Raw genomic sequence first — 22271 nt, 5'->3', positions numbered from 1 at the left:
TCTGGGAGAGCTGTTTCACAGTTTAAGAACCCTATTCATCAACAGCTGATGAAGAAAAAACTAAAAAGGGGATTTTTATCACCACATGATGTAATTTGAAGCAAGTATAAAGAATATTCATGAAATAAGTTTACATTATGATGACATTAATCAACTTGGTGTATTTAGTACTCCCTTAAAAATACAAGGTTCAGATTCATGACACGAAATTCAGAAGGTCTAGAAGTTGAGATCAGATAAACATCCCAAGACAACTAATTAAGAGTAATCAGTAAAAAAACCCTCATGAGCCAAACCTGTTACAAGTCATTCAGCAACAGGTTTTTTTAGAATGCAACAGGAGCTGCAGTTTTTTCTTCCACTGGCTCAGCATCTTGAAACAGGCTGAGCAGGGCACCAAAATCTTACCCATGAGGTGAGAGCTCCCAGTGCTCTTCTATTGCACCCACCTAGCGTCAGGGGACAAAGCAAGCCAAGCATGCAGTACTGCAGCACTCACACCACAATCCTATTTTAGGAGGTTCAGCTCCCTGGTAAAAACCTTGTCAGACAAGCCCATTAAATTATATAAAAGAAGCTACAAATAAGCTGTAACATGATTTCAGCTCACCAGATGGTGGTATTAAGGTATTGCAAGAGGCACTAAACAGTGTTTGAGCAATGTTTATTGTCTGCCCCAATATGTTTCTTTAATAGTGCTGGATGTATGGGGAATACAAAGTGCTCCATCTCTTGCTCACTTAGTGAAAATCATTTTCCAAAATCTGCTGCACATAACAGGAATCGTCAGCTTTTAAAGCAACATGCCATATGGCATCCCCAAATTAGAGGTTAAGTGGAACAAAATCCCATGAAGTCTAGTCAATAGTCTTTCTCAGGGAGAGATGATGTTTCAAATCATGCTTTCAGAGGCATTTGTCTGACCAGACAGTGGCTCAGGTGAACTCCTGCACAGGCCTCCTTGCTTCATTCAGCCCCTCATAACTCACCCATGGGACATGTTAAAAGTTAAATGACAAATTCAGCTTCTTTGCTACTCCGTAACAGTGTTTTACTCCACATAAGTTTATAAACTGAGTTATAGACAAAAGACAAATTGGGACTTTGTTCTGTGAAAAAACACTACGTTCCTGAGATGGAAGAGGAACAAAAATGAGATTTAAGGAAATGACATCCAGGAAGACTTACCTACTTCCAAAGTTCCTATAAAGCTAGGATTAGTCTCTCTATGTCTACTTATAATACAATAACAGCCTACTTTTTTCCTCCCAAAAAAACCCAACAGAAAGCCCAAAAATACAGTTGTTGGTTGTGTATCAGATACACAGCAAGAAGAGCCACCTAAATACCACATATAGTGGCAAAGATTTCTGTCAAAGTTCATGGAAGTTTCAAATTTGTGCTGTGAGCACAGCACAAAAAGAGCATGAATTTTCATGGCACAAGTCTCAGTGATATCCACCACACTGCTAACTGCTAGTCACCAAATCCCAGAGGAGAGGGCTTTTTCTCTCAAGTCTAGGTCTTAATTGCTAAACAACACAAGGCAGCAAACTCAGCAGCATTAGCACAATGTGTTCTACCAATAAAACACCAATAAGAGGAGATGGATTTTTTTCTGTGAACTGGAAAAAAAAAAGGCAAATCAAAAAAACAACAAAAACCACCCAAAACCTCAAAAGCAAACAAACAAAACCAAACCACAACAAAAGCACGAAACAGATAACTGGGGAGGGCAGTCAGACAAAAGACCAAATATTACAGTATCATTTATTTCATATCACATAAACATAACTGTTCAGCAATTACTCTGCCTTTGCCAGACAAAGGAAGGCTTTTTGTTTTCTTGAAGAAACACAGGTTAATTATGCCAAGTTGCCCGAGACACTGCCGTAGCTTGTAATGATTAGGCTTTATAATAATGAATCATCACACAAGATAGTACTAACCAGCCCTAATACCAAACTTAGAAGCTATTATTCATGCAGTTCTTACACTTATTACTGTATCAATATATTGCCTACATAGTTTCCATGCCATCATTAAGAGGCTGTTTGTGTACATACATATTTATGCACTCAGCCCACCAGGTCTTCTGACTAGATCTAGTTCACAATCAACTTTAAGGTTACCAGTTCTTCATCAGGAAGGAATACAGGCCAAGACTATTAAAAATATAGGTCTTTACACTTTGAAAGCCCAAGATCTGAAAGAGGCAGGCAGACATGAAGGCTTTTTTCAAAAGAATAAGAGCTGGATTAGGCTCTAGTCTAGAAAGTACAAAGGCTGCATATATTACAGAGGATTTCTCTCATTACAGAAGACACCATAAATCTTGAAGTACAGATAACTACAGAGAATCAAAGGACTGGAGAGAAGGAATTCCTTCTAATGTACTTGTACTCTGAAGAGTGACTTTGTTTAAAGAGCAAAGCCACATTCCATCATCTCCAAATCTCAACAGTCAAAATTATTCCAGGAAGAGAAAACCAATTCTATTTACCTCTTTCAAACTCCCCAAGAAACTTGAAATTCAAGCTGATTAGTTCTGACTTTAAAGCAATCCCTATAAATGTGGATTAGAAGCACATGAAGTCACACCACATTTACACACCTTTTAATTCTGTGATCTTGGGAGCCACACAGAGCAAGCAAAGATCTGAGGGTGACGCAGAGCAGTTGGCCTTTGTTCAAACCCAGTCACCACTTTCACTCTTGCCACTGGGGCCACAAGAACCAGTATATACTCATTCATTCCAGGGTCAGATTCACTGGGCTGGCACGTGTATGCAACACTATTGTTAGATGTTGTATGAGAGACTGCAAAGCCACCAATATTCAGCGATTAGAAACACAGAGTTAACATGATGCTACTTCTAGGTTGTCACTTTAAAATACAAAACCCACAGTTTAAAGCTTCCTTTATTCTTTCTTCTTCTGAGCTCAGTGAATTTTGGCATGGCTGGCTGTAAACACTCGCTAACATTTCTACATAATAGAAAGATAATAGACAACAAACAAAGAGTGTTGTGCTTCCAGTTTTACATTAACCTCTTGAATAGCACTTTCTTAAACTGGGCATACTGCATAATCCTCTACCTTTGATCTAGACATAACCTCTTTAAAAGGAAGGATTCTGTTTTATGTTTTATGACATGCAAGGCTGATTATACTCAGCTATGAATTGTTAGGTGTCTGTCCTCAGTTGTGTGCTCAAACATTTAAATACTGAGAAAGACTTCTGAACCCTTCCATAAGTAGTTCATATTAGTAAATCCAGATGAAAGCCCCAGCTTTCCCTATCACATCGAATGATAACACAGTGTCTGAGTTTGTACGAACTAATAAGACACGTATTTCTGAAATATTAATCATTATTCCATCATGTTCTGGAATTTTAAGGGTATTTCAGTCTCCCCATTTAACTCACATGCCTTGCACTTAGTGGAAAAGGAAGCCTTCTGTTTCTAAGGAAGGCTGCACAGGTCATTTCTACGCCATCCAGCTCAAGCTCATCGTCACAGCTCAAACAGCTTGTCACAACTTGGACAGGCTGTGTGCCTGCTCAGTCTGAGCCAGCACTGCCTGCAGATGACAGCAGTGCCCAGCAAGTTACAGCAGTGTCCTGGGGGATCCTGTCACCTACATCACCGACCATCATTCAAAGAGGGGACACCTGAGCAGGTTTGCTTCACAGTGCTTCTTTACCATTAGGAATTAAAGTTGCCCAGAACAGGCAAAACTTTTTCTTCTGATCTGTTGTCACAGTGGCATCACCATGCACTATATGACAGAACCTTCACATGTTTCAATCCACCCCACCACTCTGAACAGGGAGTGGTTATAGGACTGACACACTTTGAGACAGATCTCTTTAAACCATGAGCACATGTTGTTGCAGGACTGCAACACTTCTGCACTCTTCTCAGTTATTTAAGGACCACGAAAATGAATTGGTTCTTGCATCATTTTTGCAAACATATTGCAGCTCTGGGGTTTTATCTTCATAGAACGCAGAATCTACATTGTTCTAGAACTTCTATTATTTTTCTATTTTGTGCTCACTATATATGATGAACTTTTAAATCTTAGCTTGTTGTATGTGTTGTTTTGGGACAGGGCTAAATCTATGCAATAATTAAATTCAAAGATTGTGGTGGTTTAATGTACCACTGTCTGAGTCAGACTTTTTGATAGACTTACTTATCCAAAGTAAAAAATAGTTTGGATTCGGTCCAAGGTGAGAAGAGAAGTGGTTTAGGAAATGATCACATATTAGCTGTCTGAAAACAGAAGCAAAAGAACCACCCACAGCACTTCAGGCAACTCCTGGCATTCAGAGGAGGAAGGTAATCTGAAAATTTGAGTCAGTGACTTAGACACTAAAAATCTGTCTCTTGAATTCTGTTTACCCAGATGTACCCAGCTAATGATTTTTACTATTGAGCACATACTGTCAAACTTGTACATCAAAGAAACAAAATAATGTAAAATATTATAAGGTACCAACTGTGAGACAGAACTCCAGGAAATATAACTGAAGATGTATGAGGGAACAGAATGCTCAAAAATAATAGTAGAACTTTTTTCATGGAGACAACCAGTTGGCCCAAGAAGAGTGCAGAAACAGAGGAATTTACTATTTACACTTTCTGTCCAAATGTTTACAATAGCTTTCTCAAAGAGGGCAATAAAGGTTAATCTTTTGCACAGCATTTATTTCTATTAGAAACACTGGAAAATTGATGATTTTTTATTTATAGGACATTTATTGACAAAGCTATTATTAGATTAATCAATGGCAGTGGAATTTCTATTTTTTTTTTTTTGCAGTAAGGCTAGATTATTTTGCTTATATTCTTTCAGTAGGATTCTTACCTCTCAGTTCCCTTTGGGCACTTTGGGAAGCCTTTCCAAGGTTGCTATGGAGGTGTTATATCTGCAATATTATACCTTATTATTGCAGCATGTCAGCCATACTCCAGGAATTGCTATGCAGAGCTTCCAGGTTGACTCTTCATGTTAGCTTCACTTCAGCATTCTAGTTTAGGCTAATTTCTCTAGAATATAGAGCAAACCCAGAAAATTTGAGAATCTTTTGCAGGTGAGGAATAACTCCTTCAGTAAACCTACTGAGAAAAAGTAGCTCTTAAGTCTCATTTGTGAAATCTTCCTCTCTGCATTGTCTTGAAAGGGTTACTGCCCACTACCACCCCCAATTCAGCAAATAAGGTCACGTGTTTGAAACAATTTCTCAAGCTATATAGAACTGCTTTGTACTACTTGGTCAGCCTTTTGTACTGCTGAATACTGTTGCATCAAAGAGGGGTTAAAACAACCACCGTTAGGAGACCAGCCTTGCAGATGACACACATGAAGAGGAACTCAGACTGAAGGTATGAAGACAGGGCAAAGATACAGCAGGCCAGCGCAGCCCTCTCACAGCCAGCCCTGAAGCTGCTAATAGCCAAAAGGTATTATCCACAAACAAGTCAGCTGCATTCTCTGGGAGGATGTAGGTGTAGAGCAGCAGGGAGATTACATAAAGCAGCTTTGCAGTGCTGTGAAAAAACCTCAGAGAAACAGCGATCTCATGGGGTGAAGACAAGGAAAGAGATCCTCTGTGTATGATTAAAAGCAAAACTTTTTAAAGGTCTCTCAGACAAATAGAAGAAGCTTATTTCAGGACAACGTTATACAGACTACATCTGTCACAACTGAGGAAGGGTTTTTGCCAGAGGACTGTCAGTAGTCAGCTGGCAGATGGACATGATTTCTGGGATTAATGACAGCCAGCAAAGCATCACATTTTGTGGCAAGGAACATGAGAGAGATGGACATGCAAAGGACAGGAACAATTTCAGAATTAAGTGTGCATGGCCTTCCTGTTTGTGGTGGGATAAATGACTTGCTGAGACAGAAGATCATTTCTGTGTAGCAGACTTAAAAACAAAGTGAGAAATCCATGTGTTGCAAGGGTACTGAGGCAGTGCCAGGACACAAAGTTAAGACTACATGGGTATGTACTTTAATTCACTTTTTCCTCCTTTTCATATCTACACACCTGCAACTTCATCATATGTGTCTTACCAAAAAACAGAACAGCCAGAGTTACGTATTTCTCTTAACTATTTGGCTGGAGATGGAGGGACCTTCACACAAGAAGGAAGAGCTTCTGTTTGCAGAACTCACTGGATAGCAGATAAAATAATAAATCACCAACAAACAGGATTTCACCAAAACTGTACTTATCACTTGGCAATATATTCAAAATGCAAAAAATGGGATGAGCTAAGGGAAGCATATTTTCTGTTTGCTGAATTCATTCAAGGTCCTGCAAATAACACATTACCCAAGTGAGAAAAGCATTTTGCTTCTGTCCATATCTCTGGAACCAGCCAGTCACTGGGAAGAGCATCCATCATTTTTGCAGGATAAAAGGCTTCAAGGACAAAACAGTAGAATCAAAAAATTTTAATAGATAAGTGCTATTAAGGTGTGCAGATGAGATGCAGAAGACACATGTGGTGTCTCTTTGCAGTGAGCTGGTGCACATAACTTACTGCAAACAAGGGCACATGGAAGCACTGGTGCAACACCCTGCACTAAAGGAAAGCTTGATTGGGGTAGGTGAACCAAAGGCTGAGAAAGAAGCATTCAAATTCTGATATCAGCAAAAAATTTAATGCAAACAAAAATGATTAATTGTTCATATCTGTGATAAAACATCTTTTTTTCCCCCAAACAACAAAAACTTAATCAAGTGAAAACAAGCTGCCAAAACTACACCCACAGAGATGATTTCAAGGACAAGTTGCATCTAGAATACTCATGCAATTGCAGTAAGGGAATAACCACATTTGAGGTTGCTTTGTTATGTAACATATGTATCTACACACAAATTACAGCTGAATATGGGCTGAATTCCTCACGGTTTGAAATGTGGAAGTCAGATGAAAACCGTGTTCCTACAGCTGATTCACCAGCCCTTAACTAAGGAGTCCCTATCCCATATAAGCCAAATGAAGCTCTGAAATAAGGCATGGTGCAGCATTTACTGCCAGGGTAAGGGGTGTGTTCCACCGAGGAGCGGAGAAAGCTAAAAAGGGGCTTCTGTTTCTTGGGAAAGAGGAGCTAGGAATTAAGAAAGAACAGGAGAGGGATGACAAATTTGCTGGAAAAAACTTGCCAAGAAAATCTCTGAGTTATGGAAAACCAGTGACATTAATCTGGCTCATCTGTTCTTTCCCCACATCTCCAGCAATGGAGATCTGGAAATGATGAGCTCACAGCACCGCTGGTATTTGAAGTGTAGAATTTTTCAGTCAGCCTAGCTTACACTTTCAGACTGGAACAATCTGACAGTATTTCCTTGGGACAGAGGCAAAAATATCCTGTACAAAGCTATTTCAGTAAGAATTATGAAAGGATGAGAAACAAAATCAGCAGTTTTAGTGAGAAATAGTCAAAGTTTTTTTCCCCCCTAATTTATACCAGGAGTTGCCCGGCCCAGAGCAACATGAAAGGCTAAAAATTGTCACATGCATGGCACACTCGTTCCTCTTTTTGTGGGCTTGGCATCAGCTCCTGCTTTATTTGTCACTTTGGTCCCAGCTCAGAGAGCACAGGAACAAGCAAGAACCAGCCCAGCAGGCTGGTGGGGACACAGGACACCCCTGGGGGTGCAGGGGGCAGGCTCAGGAGAGCAGGGACCCTCTTCAGGGACCCCTCCCTCCCTCTTTTTTTTTATCAAGTCCTGCCCATCTGCAAGTGCTGGGCTTCCCCTGCTGAGACACAGACACTGGTGTGAACTGACTTTCAAAAAAACCCAAAAGGCACTGTTGGTGCAGTTATCCTTACAAGAGAAGGGCTTTGTGAAACATTCATATAACACCAGGTCCACAACAAAAAGCAGCAACAAATAATATATGCTATTACTCACCAAAATACTACTTTGAGCTACCTTTTTTTTTCCACAAGAGATTTTTTTTTTTGCAAGTAGAAATAAAAATAAAAAGTGCTTCTTCTCATTGCATTCTGGATTCTGCATTGCTTTCTGGAACACAGGCCATATATTGATTTAGAAGACCTATACTTTTTGGTGATTCAGAAATCACCTCTTGGACCACAGACTCTCACAAACAGCTTTCAAGTGCCACTTATTTAAATAACATGAGTGCCCAGAAAGGAAAACAGTGATAAAGGAGCATAATACATCATTTCAAGCCTAGGAAACATGCAGCCTTATTTTCTGCATATTAAAATTATCAAAATCGTTTACAAGATCTTTATAGCCTCATACACTAAAGTGCAAGACACAGTTCTGCTTGGAAAGCAGTCCAAGAGAAATAGCATATCATACAGATACAGTCAAGAATAAACTCAATCTTTCTTTTAATCAATTTAGAAAAAACAAAACCTAAAAAAACCCATGGAAGAAGTGATAGAAGTGTAGTTTTTCTAGGCTCCACACTGTAAAAATACAGTAGGATTTGCTGTAGGACACAACATGATCAATACAGAGGGTAATGTGCTAACAAGGTTTTAAGAAATGAAAAGGTTGTCTTTCTCCAGCTTTACATAAAATGCCATGAACAAAACCAGAAACAAATTCTTTTCAGGAGAGGAGGGTTTTGCTGTCATATTTCAGCTACAAAAAAATCCTGTTACAACTCCATAAAGGCTTAAGCCACACAACTGGATTTGAAGCTTCCCCTATTTGCTGGCCTGTCCCCAAGACAGAGGGAAGGGCTACAGAAGAGCAAGAGCCCAGGACAAGAACACTGGTCCTCACCAGCTCTCACACACCTGAGTTTTCTATGGAACAAGCACAGCAGAGCAAAATGATGAAACACACAGATTATAATAGGAAGGTTATTTGTGTCCTGCAGAAGTCATCTTCTGACCACAAAGCTCCCAGTGCAGTCTCAGGACTGTAGCTATCATCTTGCTTGCTCAGGAGGTATTTAAATAAGCTCTTTGTTTTTGTGCAATCTCCAGTCTGAGCACAACTTAAGTTTACCTGACTACAGGAGTTCATCCCTTTGAGAAAATAAATAAATTTAAGAGTCAAGGACCAAGTTTGCAAAGAGAGAGCTGGTTTCTAATGGTGGGACTTGGTCTTTTCATCAATAGAAGAGTTTTGGAGCTCCCAAGCGTGAAATAACCAAGGAACCAAGGAACTCTGGAGATCCCTATGCTGGAGGCCAGGCCACCAGAGCACCCCTGGATCTTCTCCAGAAAAAAGCTTTTTCTTCTATAAATACAGCAACAGTTTTTACTTATCGCAAATTCTTATTAAAAATCTCAGTATTCAACTCTTCAGCTCTATTTGTGCAAAACATACTATTGTGATTGCTCTAGCCAATCGATAGAAGAAATTAACTTGTTTTATACAAGGCTGAAAACCAGGGATCAGGAGAATTCAGAGTGTGTAGACCAAGTAAAGCAGGACTTATGACATGTCAGAAATAAAGGACCCTCAAAATTTTTCATTACTGCACAAGAATCATGTCAGTTCTCTTTACCCAGCAGTAGATAAACATTTTTCGCCTAATTTTTCACCCGATCCCTTCTAAAAGTAGCTCAAAAACAGAAAGAACTGATTAGCTGCAAGTTGTGACTCAAGATGAAATCAACTCATCCCACAAGGTGCTGAAAGACTCATTGGTACACATTTCCAGGAAGAAATGTCCGCCTCTGTCTATTGAAGAAGGCTGCTTGCAATGAAGTCTGTCTCCCACTTAGAGCAGCACAAGATCATCCACTTTTGTATCCCAAATCAACATACTAGAAATCAGTCCCAGTGCACTTCACACTCTGGAGTGAGACGGTCACTATGCCTCGGGCTGACACCTCAGAAAAACCCACCAATTCACAAGATTTAAATACATGAACTGAATTGGAAAAGTGTTAGACAAAGTTGATTGTTTCTGTCATGTTACTAACAAGACTTAGCTTGGTGTCTTTCCTCTCTTTTTGTGCCCAAATTAAGTTTAAGAAGTTTGGCTACTGCTGTCAGGAGACTAACAGAAAATGGGATGGTTATCAGAGACAAATGAGAAGAGTTGCAACTTCAAGCTTCATCTTATATCATATCCAACAATGATCAGGTAATATTGAATTAACTTGAAGCTGTAATGAAAACTGAGTACATTTGTAGAACTCTTGATGAGACTAGACTGATTACAAAGTCTTCATCAGGTCAGCTGTAATGAAGAAGTTCAGACATTATATTCCCTACTTTTGACCTATACTCCCAGTATATTTTAGAGTATATTACACTCTGGCATTTTAATAGAGAGAATTAATCTGTCCTTACAGCAGTAGAAAGGTTGAATAGTTTGCAACAGTTCGGTTTGCCCATCAATAATATTCTGATCTACTTTTTCTTATCTCAACCCTGCACAAGGCATGCACCCCAAATAGTATAAAGTTTACTAAAATGCCTGTGATACTTCCTTCCCTTCCCCTAGCAGCAAGGGAAAATATTCTAATATCTAAGATGATGCATTTCTCTACCACATTTATATATATGGCTACCCTTGGTTTAACTATCCGAACACACCTCATTTCCATATGTAAATATTTGAAGGACCTACAATTTCATTTGATAGATCTAAGACTGATGCTCTTGTTTAAACTTTTTTAAAACTTTAAGTGATGATAATGAAATAAATGATAAAAGTGATAATAAAATAAATGAGACTTCTGCAAATAGGCTTAAGACCTAAAGATATTAAGGGTTAGTGCCTCTGCCAGGGTAAGTCAGCATACTTGCTTTGATAAAGCTCTGTTAGTTAACAATAGCCAGGATCTAGTCCCACCTGGATTGCATCTAAAGTAGATAAAAGTAGTGCTGAACTCTGAGGCATGAGCCAGTACCAAAGAGATTTCAAAGAAACTGCTTATGTTTCCCCAAAGTCAAATTCAGATTCAAGTTACTCACTACCTCTAAAGAACCTTCCTTTTATTCAAACATAGTAAGTCCTTGATGAACTTGCTTGAAAAAATTGTTCATGAAGAAGTCCAATAGATACACTTCTTGCAAAGGTATCAAAGATTAGTAATTATATACTCTTACTCTGAAATGTACATGATACTTGATGTAGAAGTGAACACTGAGCAGTCATTTCATTTAAGAAAAAAGAGAACCTGTCAAACTAAATATCATAATCCTATGTAGTCTGATCATAAAATGAAATACTACTGAAAACTGACTGAAGGTTTTGCTATACTACAAGATAAGATCTTGTAGTATAGCAAAATAAAAGTATATAGCAAATAAAGCTGCTGCAAATGTTTGAGAAGATCTTATGCATTTGCTGGATCATGTAACAGTTTAAGGCGCTTCCTTACAGAAAGAGGCCCCAGCTTTTTAATGTAACTAATGCACTAGAATTTCATTTTGGGCTGTGTAGGAAACATTCTTTTGCATTGCAAAATCCTTCAATAATGTGCTTCACCAGAGGTTAAAATAAAGTGTACTTAATAGCTTGCTCAATAATGACTGAATATTAATCCTCTGTGCTGGTGGGAAAAGGTGCAATATTGCCCAGTATTTAAATCTGCTAGCTGTGTGTCAGCAGTCTCATAACTTCACAGAAAACAGAACAAATTAAAAGGCTCAAGTCCTACTCCTGCAGGCAGTCTGTGCACAGTCCCATGCAGGAAGCGACAGTGTGAGCTAAGCTCCCAGCCCTCAGGGTGGAGGCCAGGTGTAGCAGTGTGTCCAGCAGCACCCTGCTGACACTCCTATCACTCATAAACACAGCTTCGACAAAAAGAGATGCTTTTTGCTCAGATGTAACAACAGCAAACATCCAACCTTATCTACGCCAGGCAATGTACACAAAAGCGCAGTACAAGGCTACAGGAAAGTCATTTTTATTTCTTGTAGACAACTGAAATGGGATTCCAGACAGTGAATGATACAGCCCTTCCTCTTTCCAATGTCTTCAGCTTTGTGAACAACAGTCTAGCTCAATTATTTGTAGATGATATATAAAGGCTACTGCTGAAGGACTACAGCTCAGTTACCAAAACCATCATCTGAATATATACAACTCCTGCTAGAATATTCTAAGATTTATCCTTATGGCAAGCTTATTTGTCAGATGAAAACACTTCAAATAATTATACAGCTATAGAAACATATATGGAAAGATTCATTATGGATTATTTCATTTAAATTCACTCTTTATTGCTTCTCAGAATTTCCTGAGTCACTCAAGTACAACTATATAGGCTCAAGAGACAAACAAGCCACCTTTTTCTAAACTTCAATAGAAATAACGTAGCAGGTTTTATAGATGTAAAATATCAAGAATTTATACACTCCTGACTAGAATTTAGGGATTTTTTCTTAGCCTTCTGTTTCCTTGATAGACATGCTTTCAGGAATTTTATCTCTTAATTTGGGATGGGCTAGGAATGAATACGTGCTGAAGAATACTACACTATTTAGATAATTTTGGCCATTGAGTTCAATGAGAATGAGGTTAGAGCCAGTAAGGCATGTTATCATAAAAGCAGTTTGCAAACTGTAACTGCTCATTCTTCTCACACTGCTAGGAAGGTGCGATTAGTGATGCCATTATCCTCGCCTTAAGCTGCAGAATGAATTGTAACAGAGGCTGAGAGGCTGCCAAGGGCTTCGGAGGGAAGCAGTGTTTGTACAAGAAAATAGACTCAGAAAGAAGCTCCTGGCTCAAAGGGCAAACAGCACTTTTCATTACTCTGAAAAGCAAGATTTAACTAAGAATGAGCCTGTCAGGTGTTTAAGTGGAAAATTTAAATAGGACAAAGACAATAGTAAACTCTTTAATCATCTTAGTGGTATCTAGCTTTTTTAACATACCAAAAAGCATCTGTACTTATGTAAATCAAAATGATAATGTAGTCAAGGCAATATACACTTCCACCACACACTCACATTTAATCTGCTGAACATGAAAGAGATGTCTTAGCTTTGTGTGTAGGTATAACTTTTGAACATTTTAGAAACATAAGCAACTTGAGTTACATGAAGCAGTACATAAAGTACATGAATTAGGTTGCCAATTAATATTTACATACATGCTTGGATATGAATGCCTATAGAAAAGATATAATAAGCATTAGTGCTATGCAAATTGCTTTGAGCACTAGGCTACTGCTTCACTTCTCTGTAGTCTAAGTATCTGAGCAGACCTTTCCTCCCATGTGTATTCACATTTAAACATGAGATTAGTTATATTTAATCAAGGCTGTGCTACTGTTTTCCCCCTGAAAAGATAACAGCAGTATGGAAGGTTTAGTCTAAAAATTTTGCTTTGGTAAGTCAGCCTAAAATTAATACAGTCCCAGTGCAGAAATCCACAGAAGTTAATATAAAGGCTCCTTTTATAGGCCTGATACCAAGGCAAGTGAAACCAAACCCTGAAAATTACATACACATGCCTCAGTGTAGAATACATGAAGAAAAGCTAGTTTTTCTGAATGTCAAAAAAAAAAAAAATGGTTTCAGCGAGCTGCTAAGTCTTAGAATAATTTCTAGGAAAGATACCATTGGTGAAGTCCAAAGAGTTCTGAAACCACTAAAAATTAGCTTTTCCTCTTTATTGTCCACTTCTCTCTAAACACATTTTTTTTGTCCATTTCTTTTAAGTCGAACCATGTAACTTCCTCTTTCAAAGTACAGCCTTTGAATAGTTAAGAGGAACTTCCCCAGCAGCTCAATCAGAAGCAGTTGTAACCTTCAGAATTTTCCATCTGACCAAAATCTGAAGATTGATGCTGGGTGATAGCGGATGGGTCAGAGCTACCTACTCCAAACCAAGTTAATAACCCCTCTGCAGAGAAGCTAAACTACTTCTATATTGAATTCAACTTGAAAATCTATAAAAACACTGGGAGGCCAGTAAGATGGACGTGGAAGTCTGCACAGGGAAGGAGGAGATTTGCCATAGCTGCACCAGTGGGCAAGAAGGGATTCTGCAGTAAGTTAACCATGTACACGTATATAAAGTAGACTGCTGCTGAGCTGCAGCATTGGCCTCAAGAAAAAAAAATAAACCTCATAGTTTGTCCCTATCTAGATCTCTGGAGGATGAAACAATGAGCACAGGAAACAAAACTGACCAATGAAGAGATAATAACACATCAATTAATAGGTAGCAAAGACAAGGGGTGAAGGGATGTGCAAATGGGCCAAGAGTGCCTGAAACTTCAAAACATTTTCGAAATTTCAAAACAGGGTAAGCATACCTTACCCTTGAGCAAACTATAAATAAGCACATGTTAGTGGAATCACTGAAATACGGGCAAGACAAAAAGCACTGTCAAGCATATTTTTCTATGATGTAGATCTCTTGCTTATACTACAAAGGATAGTATGAAACACCTGACGTAAAACAAGGAAGAAGTGGCAAAGACAAGGCTCTAAATGTTCAACTCCAGGTCAATACTACTGAAAATGAGTCTTACTTCTACAAACCTAAAACCAAATTAGTAAACAATTTACATTTAAACAGATTTGCTGATATCTAAGCCTATTGCCTGTCAATGCAGTTAGGATGTATGCAACACAAAGATCAATCTGGCGGTTTATAGCCAGATAAATTTTACCTTACAGCTTCAGCCACTCTGCATACTAAATCTGTAAAAATCATATTATAATCAGTATAAAAATGACAATCATAAGGAAAAAAGTGTATCCTGAATTATAATAGCATAAGATCTATATAACGGATGAGACAAAATGATAACTTTTTCTTTTCATTGCTCAAGTATTAGTTTCTATATAGTCCTGTCCCTCAGATAGAGGGGTAGTAATGAAATCCAGATTGGCAATGAAAAAGCAGCTTTTCAACAGCAGGCTGCCTGCTAATTCCTGTCCCATCTACAGAGATCCTTCTTGGCCTTCTGCAGCCAGCAGGCCAGCTGTGCTGCTCCACTTCTTACTGGATGTATTTCAGTATCAGGAAAATGAAACACTGCCTGGAACAGAAATTGCCCTGGGCCAGCATTGTTCTCTCACAGGCTGCTGGCCAGCCTGAACAGCCAGGTGTAACACAGGACACTGCTGTCACCTTGCTTGCCCACCAAAACAGGCAATGAGCTTATAGCTGCACAACTCTATTGCACAACAATCCATTTGACTACAGAGCACCTCTGGGGAACTTCTGAGGAATGGCAGCCTGTCTAAGCATGTTACCTTGCCATGTGCCTTCATCTTTTTGATAATCATACCAATACTGTCTCGCACATGGATTGCTCTGCCTTGTGCAGACTCATCTTGCAATTACACACAATGCTGTTTGCTGGGAGGCTGAAAGCTCCAGCTGCAGAGAGGCTGCACAGACCAGCTGCTTGCCAGGAGCAGAAACCTTAGAAAATTAAGTAGGGAATGTAATTAATGATGCCTGTTCTTTTGACCAGAAGAACACTTGGACCCAACATATGAGGCAGCAATTACTGAAGTGCACTTACAGAACTGTGGAAAGAAACTCTAATGTAATAATGAACAACAATATTCTACAAACTGGGTACATGTGATGCATCATTCAAATGATTACTCACACTGATCACAGGCAAACAGAGGCAGAGATATCACACACTCAAGGAAACAGTGCCAAACTGGCAGAAAAAAACCCAAAAACATTTCTAATGAGTAAGGAGACTCTTACATCTGGAGATGACTGGGCTTCCCAGGACACTCTACCTTCACAGAAATAATGGCTCTATCTGCATCTCTGTATCCTGGAGATGCTAGAATTAGGCAGGTCTTGGCAGGAGCTACTACTTTTATACTTCTATGATGCTTTAAAGATCATTGTCATTGTTATCATATTTGCAAACACTTCTTGGTGCCAATGAGGTCATAAAGTGCCAAGCAATAGAAGTCACAATTTTCACAGCCACAAAATGTTTTAAGACAGAGCAGACACCAAAAAAAGAAGATTCCCTCTCCTCTACCAGCCAATTGTACAATTGTCTTTCATGTACCTCAAAGTCTGGAAGGTACATAAGAAATACATCAGTATGAGAAATACATCAGAAACAGGAATTTGAGTGCTCCGGGCAAGATGTGCCACTTATCACCAAAGTCAGGATTACTGTGTTAGACTGAATTATATAATTATGAGGAGAGAAAACACTTTCTGGATGAGAAATATCAAACTTGGAACTGACAGAAGAGTGCTCAGGATGCTCACCTCAAACTTTGCTTTTCCACTTCAAGAGCTATTCCACTAGAGATTATTTTCCTTTCCTTGTGTCATTCAAGGTGAAAAAGGGCAAGGTATGATTTCTGAGGAAGGTGCTTAAGTTTCTTCGACTTGCTCTTGCAGTTTTGGGTATGGTGGCAGCCTCCAAATGTTGGAGAAAAAAAAATGAAAACCAGTGGTGAAAGCATTCAAACCTGCTCAGGATCATTATTATGTGTGATGCTTTTCCTAAACTAAGTACACACTACACCAATCTAAAGGTCTGAGGTACAAAAAAAGCATACAAAAAAGTACACTAAAAATCTCAAAACTAGTAGGTAAAAACACCATCCACAAAGCAGTTAACCTAGGCTGAGGCTGTAGGATTACTCAAACTCATTACATGTTTGCAATGACTTGGCAAGTTCCTGTGCAGTTAGTGGTTTGAGAAGGTTCCCTGCCAGTTCTGGACACAGCCCCACAGCAGGATGTCTCCACATCTGGCAGTATTTACTAGTGCTCTCCTGCCTCTGGCAGGGAAGGGAGGAAGGAATGGGGACTGGCACATTGCCAGGGTTCTTTAGCTGGCCTGAGATACCAAGGGGGAATGGTTTTCCATCTTCTCAGTCATCAGCTCCAGCTAAAAGCTGCACTGAAACAGCTTAATTTGCTGGCTTATCCCAACTCTGTAATACCCTAGCTGACATTAGAGATTCATTTAGGCACTATTGCTATCAGTGTTATGTTGATTCCATAAGCACATCACAAACCACACCAAATCATTGCAGTTTCAAAAATCAAAGTTATTCAGAAAGGGAAAAACTCCAAACAAAAACAACTAAACCCAGAAGAACTTATTTGTTAAGAGTCTGATAAAAAAAAAAAACATGACAAAGGAGTGTATAGCTCTATCACCTCAGACTATAGTTTTTCTTGGTGTACCAGGGTGGAAATATCTTGACTTGTCAATTTTCTAATCTATCTATGTAGAAGTGAAAAAAAAAAAAGTTAATTTAAAAAAGATAAAAAGAAACAACAACTCTTTGGGCAGGGGAATAAGGGTGAATAACTTCTACCTCCCTCAAGGTAAAAGGCTCTCAACTCTAGAGAAAGAGTATTGAGTGACACAGTATCCTGGAACAGAGCAGCAATAGAGAAAGTGGTGATTTACAGTACTTAAAGAGGAAGAGAGGGTGGAAGCAAGACCTAGTTGGCATAGTTTGTCATTTTGCCTTTCTACTTTTCCATACTTGGGCTGGTGTCTGAGAAGACATAAAAGTAAAGTAATTTTTGATCTGTGGTGCTGCAGATATTTTCAGCAAATCTCCAAACCAATCATAAAAATGTCCACAAATTCAGAGCGCACCTGCAAAATATTAAACAATGATCCTTACAAAGGTCCAGTCAATGTACTCAGACCCTGCCTATAAAGTCTCAAGTTGGTAAGATTAAATCAACAGATTTTCAAAGTCAGCATTCATAAAATCTGAGTGTATTTTACAGGTTTTATATCTGATGAGATCACTTCTTGTTTTTCTCTGCTCCAAAGTGCGCAAAAATCAGGCCAAATTCCATCCTCATTTAAAGCCAAACTGGTTGGTTTCAGATGGGAGTAAAGCCCAGGTCAGAACTGGCTCTACTCTTGTATTTCCTGAATGAAAAGAGACATGATCTCATCATCTCTATAAGATGAGTCTGCACCTGTCAAACACAAGGCTAGTGTGCACAAAATGAATCACATCCTACATTAATCCTCCTAGAAGTGGCAATGTCCTACTCATCATAAAAATGGAGGGAAACCCAAGCAGTACAAACAACCTATCACAGTTTTAGGGCAAGGGTAATTTTGACAAAATTTGCTGATGTTGAAAAAATTCTTTTTGGTCCCAAGAAGTACTGGGCAGATTTAGTTCGGCCAGAAAATGCTTACCATGATGATTGAGGCATGCAAGAGAGGTGAAGAGGAATTTTTTACTAGGTCACAGATCAATAAGACATGGGGTAATGGCTTAAAACTGAGAGAAGTGTAGATTAGATACAAGACTGAATTCTTCACCATGGGTGTGGAGCAGGTGGCAGTAGAGAAGTGGTGGATGCCCCATTCCTGGGAGTGTTCAAGGTCAGATTGGATGGGACTGGTCTGGTGAAAAGTATCCCCTCCTCACAGGGGTTGGTTTTGAAACTGGGTGGTCTTTAAGGCCACCTCCAACACAACCATTCTATGCTTCAAACTTGCAAGTTACTTCAATTGCCAAAATTTAATGCACTTTGTACATCAATTTCAAAATTTTGCAGCAAATAGTGGTTTTTAAGGTCTTATTTCAACATTTTCACAAGGAAGTTTTTCTGCCAAGAAAGAGTCAGATTTAATTCTTCTTTATATAAAGAAAGTTAATATTCAAAGGCAAACAAGTCAGTTATTGTAAAAGAGAAACAGTCATAATGAGCAATAACAGCAAATAACCCCTCCAATGAAGGGTTGCAAACTTTAAACAGCTTATTTTTTAAAATAAAAATTAAAGAAAAATACTAAATCATTTAACAAGTGAATCAAAATTAGTATTTAAATTTTAAAAAATCATTTTTTTGCTTAGCCTAGCCCCTTCTTCAACAAGATTAAACTACTTAAGTAAGAGCAAATAATTTCTTCTTCAGATAATGCTGAATCAAATTTGTTGTCAGCTGCAAGCTAAATTGAATTTTTTCCACCTAAAAGGAATGTAGGTCTTGACTACATTCTTTTTTCATATGAAGTGTCATGTACTGCTAGTCTCAGAGCAACACAGACTGTCATGGCCATCCCCCCTCCAAAAACATGTGTCCATATGTGGAGCTGCAGAAAGGCCACAGCCAAGAGCTGGTCTGAACACACGGGGTTTTCAGGCACATGCAGAGGAAATGAAGGTCTGTACTGCTCTTGGCTCTGCACAGATTAATTCTCACTCTTAACCAGACTACAGATGCACATTAATGCTTTTGCTGCTGTACCAACAAGCATCAGTATGGAGAGTCATTATGCCTAATTCCAGAGCTCAGCACAGTTATTTGTTAGATACTCTGGGTTAGCACCATTCTGTTTATTCAATCACACTGTAATAAGTGAGATCCTCTGTACAGTTGACGGGGCATTTATTTTGGACTTACCATCTCTCATGGATCCAAACAAATAGAGACCAAGTACTGAAACCACCAAAGGTACACTAATTTTTGGAGTATTTATTTTGATGCACAAAATAACTTTTGACTGCAATATTTAAGAAACAGAGTAGGTGATTTCCTAATAGACCAGTTTTGGTATGACAGCTCCCCATAATCACCTTTTCAGCTTCCAGTGGGAAGCTCCTATTTCTGCCCAGAAAGAAAAATGAGGTGCCTAGGACCTCGCATGCAACCTTGGGGCTAATACTGGCAGGGGTGAGTACTGCTCTTGGTGTCATGTTTGATTAGCAAGAACTCCCATAATAGTTTGATCCTGCTTCTTTAATGTAATATCCTACTCAGGGGCAAGCAGTTAAACAACACTGATAATATTTCTAGACAGAGCTTAGAAACAGCCTTCGTATTTTGTGGTTTCCTTTCTCAGCTTTGGTCTTTCCACATCCCAATTTCTTCAGCTCCCATGGCTTTTCCCCACTTTCACCAACAGGAAACCTTGTAAATAATACAGATGTTCAACTATCCCTCCTGCCTCCCTCTGCTCTGACCTTCCTGCAGTACCACATAAAAGGCAGCCAGGTTACAGACCTGTCACTCTACCACACAGCACTGGGAACCACTGTGGTGATGGAAACCAAAAATTCAACTCAGATTTAAAGGCATTTAAGATATGGGAGAACAAATATAGATCTTTCACTTTTTATTTTGCCTGACTTTTCCACCCCAATTCCTCAGACAAATTCCAACAGCATTGACCTATGTCAATAGCTACTTTTACCTTGCACTTGACTGTGTCACCTTCACTGCAGGCTCACAAATTGATCTATGATTCCCTTTTTCTCCTGATAGTTAGACAGTAGCAGATTGTCCACACATCTCAGTAAAGTAGGAAATTCTATAGTTTGACATAAAGGCAGGGGTATCCCCACTGAACACCTTCCCTTTTATCTCTAGAGGGTCTGTGTTTTTCCCTACTATTTTGCCAGGTCCGAATCATCAAGTTTCTCAGTGTGGTGCCCTGTTACAGCTTTATCAGTTAACGCTACAAATGCATTTTATACACAGGAATCCTCACAAATTCTCTATAACAGGAGAGTGTTGTTCACACTCCTTTTATTTTTACTCAAAAACATTTTATTTATACTCTTATACAATACTACACAAACCTGATAAGAACAAAGCCCAATTACTATAACAGGAAAACACACTCAGAACTCCAGAGCAAGGCTGATAAGCAGCCTGATAATACACTAATGAGTAAAATTCCTGTAGTCTATTAAATTACTAATGAAGGTGTACAAGACACCTGTAGCATTTCATGAAGAAAAACATAAAAAGTCCAAATATAGCATTTAAAAAATACACAAGCTTATTCTATATTAATTTGCCCACTTTGAATGTGGATAAACAAATTAGCCAAAAATAATCTTTCAATGATGCAAGTTATAAAGCTATATGAAACTAGATAACAGAAATGGGTCAACTTAAATTGGTCAGTGTAAGTATGAGAGATGCAAGAAATGAAGACTGCTGAACACTCAGATGCCACTGCATGCTACAGGTTATGAAGTCTGCAACTATCCTAACTTCTACTCTGAAGATTTTTCTACCCAACAGTGAATATAGTGCTTATTTCTTCCTGTTTTTTAGGTAAACAACTAGCAATGATGGAGCAGAAGTCATTCATGACAAACCTTACAAAAAGGCTTGTGATAAACAGCAGCAGTTAAGGCCATTGGAAAACAGCTCTGTATGTAGTGGTGCTCTCTAGCTCCCCACACAGTTTGCTTTCATGGTATGGTGAAAAACATCCATCCTAGTAACAGCCATGAGAAAGACAAGCAGTGTTTTTCATCTAAAACTAGGCAGAGCAGCCAGTAGGCAAAAGCATCACAGAACACAAGTAAGCTTGTTTTTCCTCTGTGACCGTGGGCATGTCATTTGTCTGACTCTGTTTCTCCTTTGCAAAAGTGGAGATAACCGCACAAGAACTCTTTAGAATTCACTAACTCTTGAAGGCTGTCAAGTACTAGACTGAGCAAATAACAAGCACAAGAGAAGAAGGCTGGCAGCCTGATGCTCTTGGAGCAGGGCCTTCTGCCACAGGACAGGAGGATGTTTCAGAGCTGTAAGAGGGCAGATTTAGACTACATATAGAGAAGATATTTTCTACAAGCACAAGAAGACATTGAAACAGACTGGCCAGAAAGGTGATAGAAGCCCCATCCCTGGAAAAATCCAAGGTCATACTGGACAAGGCTCCTAGCAGCCTGCTCTAGTTGAAGAGATCCCTGTTCATCAAAAGGGTGTTGAACTAAATGACCTTTAATATTATATAGTACTTTAAGCTGTAATTTCACTGTCCTCAGTGTTATCTCTTCTTGCTTACTCTAAGATAAATATCTGCTACTGATTTAATCACCAGAACAAGGAACAGGCAGCAGTTTAACACCTTGAGAGAGCTTAAATAAAAACTTCCCAATAAGGAAGCATTGACTTGGGTCTAGTAACCTCATACTTTGATCTCAACAGGATAAATGAAGAGTGAGGCTGCTAGATGCTGGCCTTAACATCAATTCATCCTCCTTTGCAAAAGTCTGCCTTTAGGCCTCAAACACTCAAAGATGATATTTGTGCTTTACAATCAGTATTGCTGTTTTGGGCATACCGAGCTGAGGTTCCCATGCCTGTCAGTGTTAGATACAGAGATGGTTTGTTAAGACAACAGCTACAGCCAGAAGAGAGGGCAGTGACACCAGGGCTTGCTTGCTCTGCACCACATCCCTCTGTTCCCCCATCATTCTCCAGGCTTTGCCATGACTGCCCACAGTCCCCACAGAAATGAGGCCTCCTGGGTGCCCTCTTCTACAAGGCCCATGGGAACTGCTCAGACCAAGCTAATTTTGGAGCCACAGCCAAAATCCTCAC

At 39.1% G+C, this 22271-nt stretch overlaps 1 long non-coding RNA gene across 1 annotated transcript in view; it reads right to left on the bottom strand.

The window, feature by feature from the left end:
- Window positions 1-16347, bottom strand: part of LOC117244741 — a 42812-nt gene extending 26465 nt beyond the window's left edge. Inside the window, exons 1-2 of the long non-coding RNA XR_004498380.1 lie at window positions 16197-16347; window positions 4879-5060 (exon numbers count right to left, since the gene is read on the bottom strand). This is a non-coding gene — a long non-coding RNA (uncharacterized LOC117244741). The remainder of the gene's footprint in view (window positions 1-4878; window positions 5061-16196) is intronic.
- Between the last annotated feature and the right edge of the window lie 5924 nt (window positions 16348-22271).

The sequence above is a fragment of the Parus major genome, chromosome 7 (genome assembly GCF_001522545.3).
Source record: "Parus major isolate Abel chromosome 7, Parus_major1.1, whole genome shotgun sequence".
In the NCBI taxonomy this organism is placed as follows: Eukaryota; Metazoa; Chordata; class Aves; order Passeriformes; family Paridae; genus Parus; species Parus major.
The sequence above is the reverse complement of the archived record's forward strand: the minus strand, read 5'-3'. Positions and strand labels throughout refer to the sequence as shown.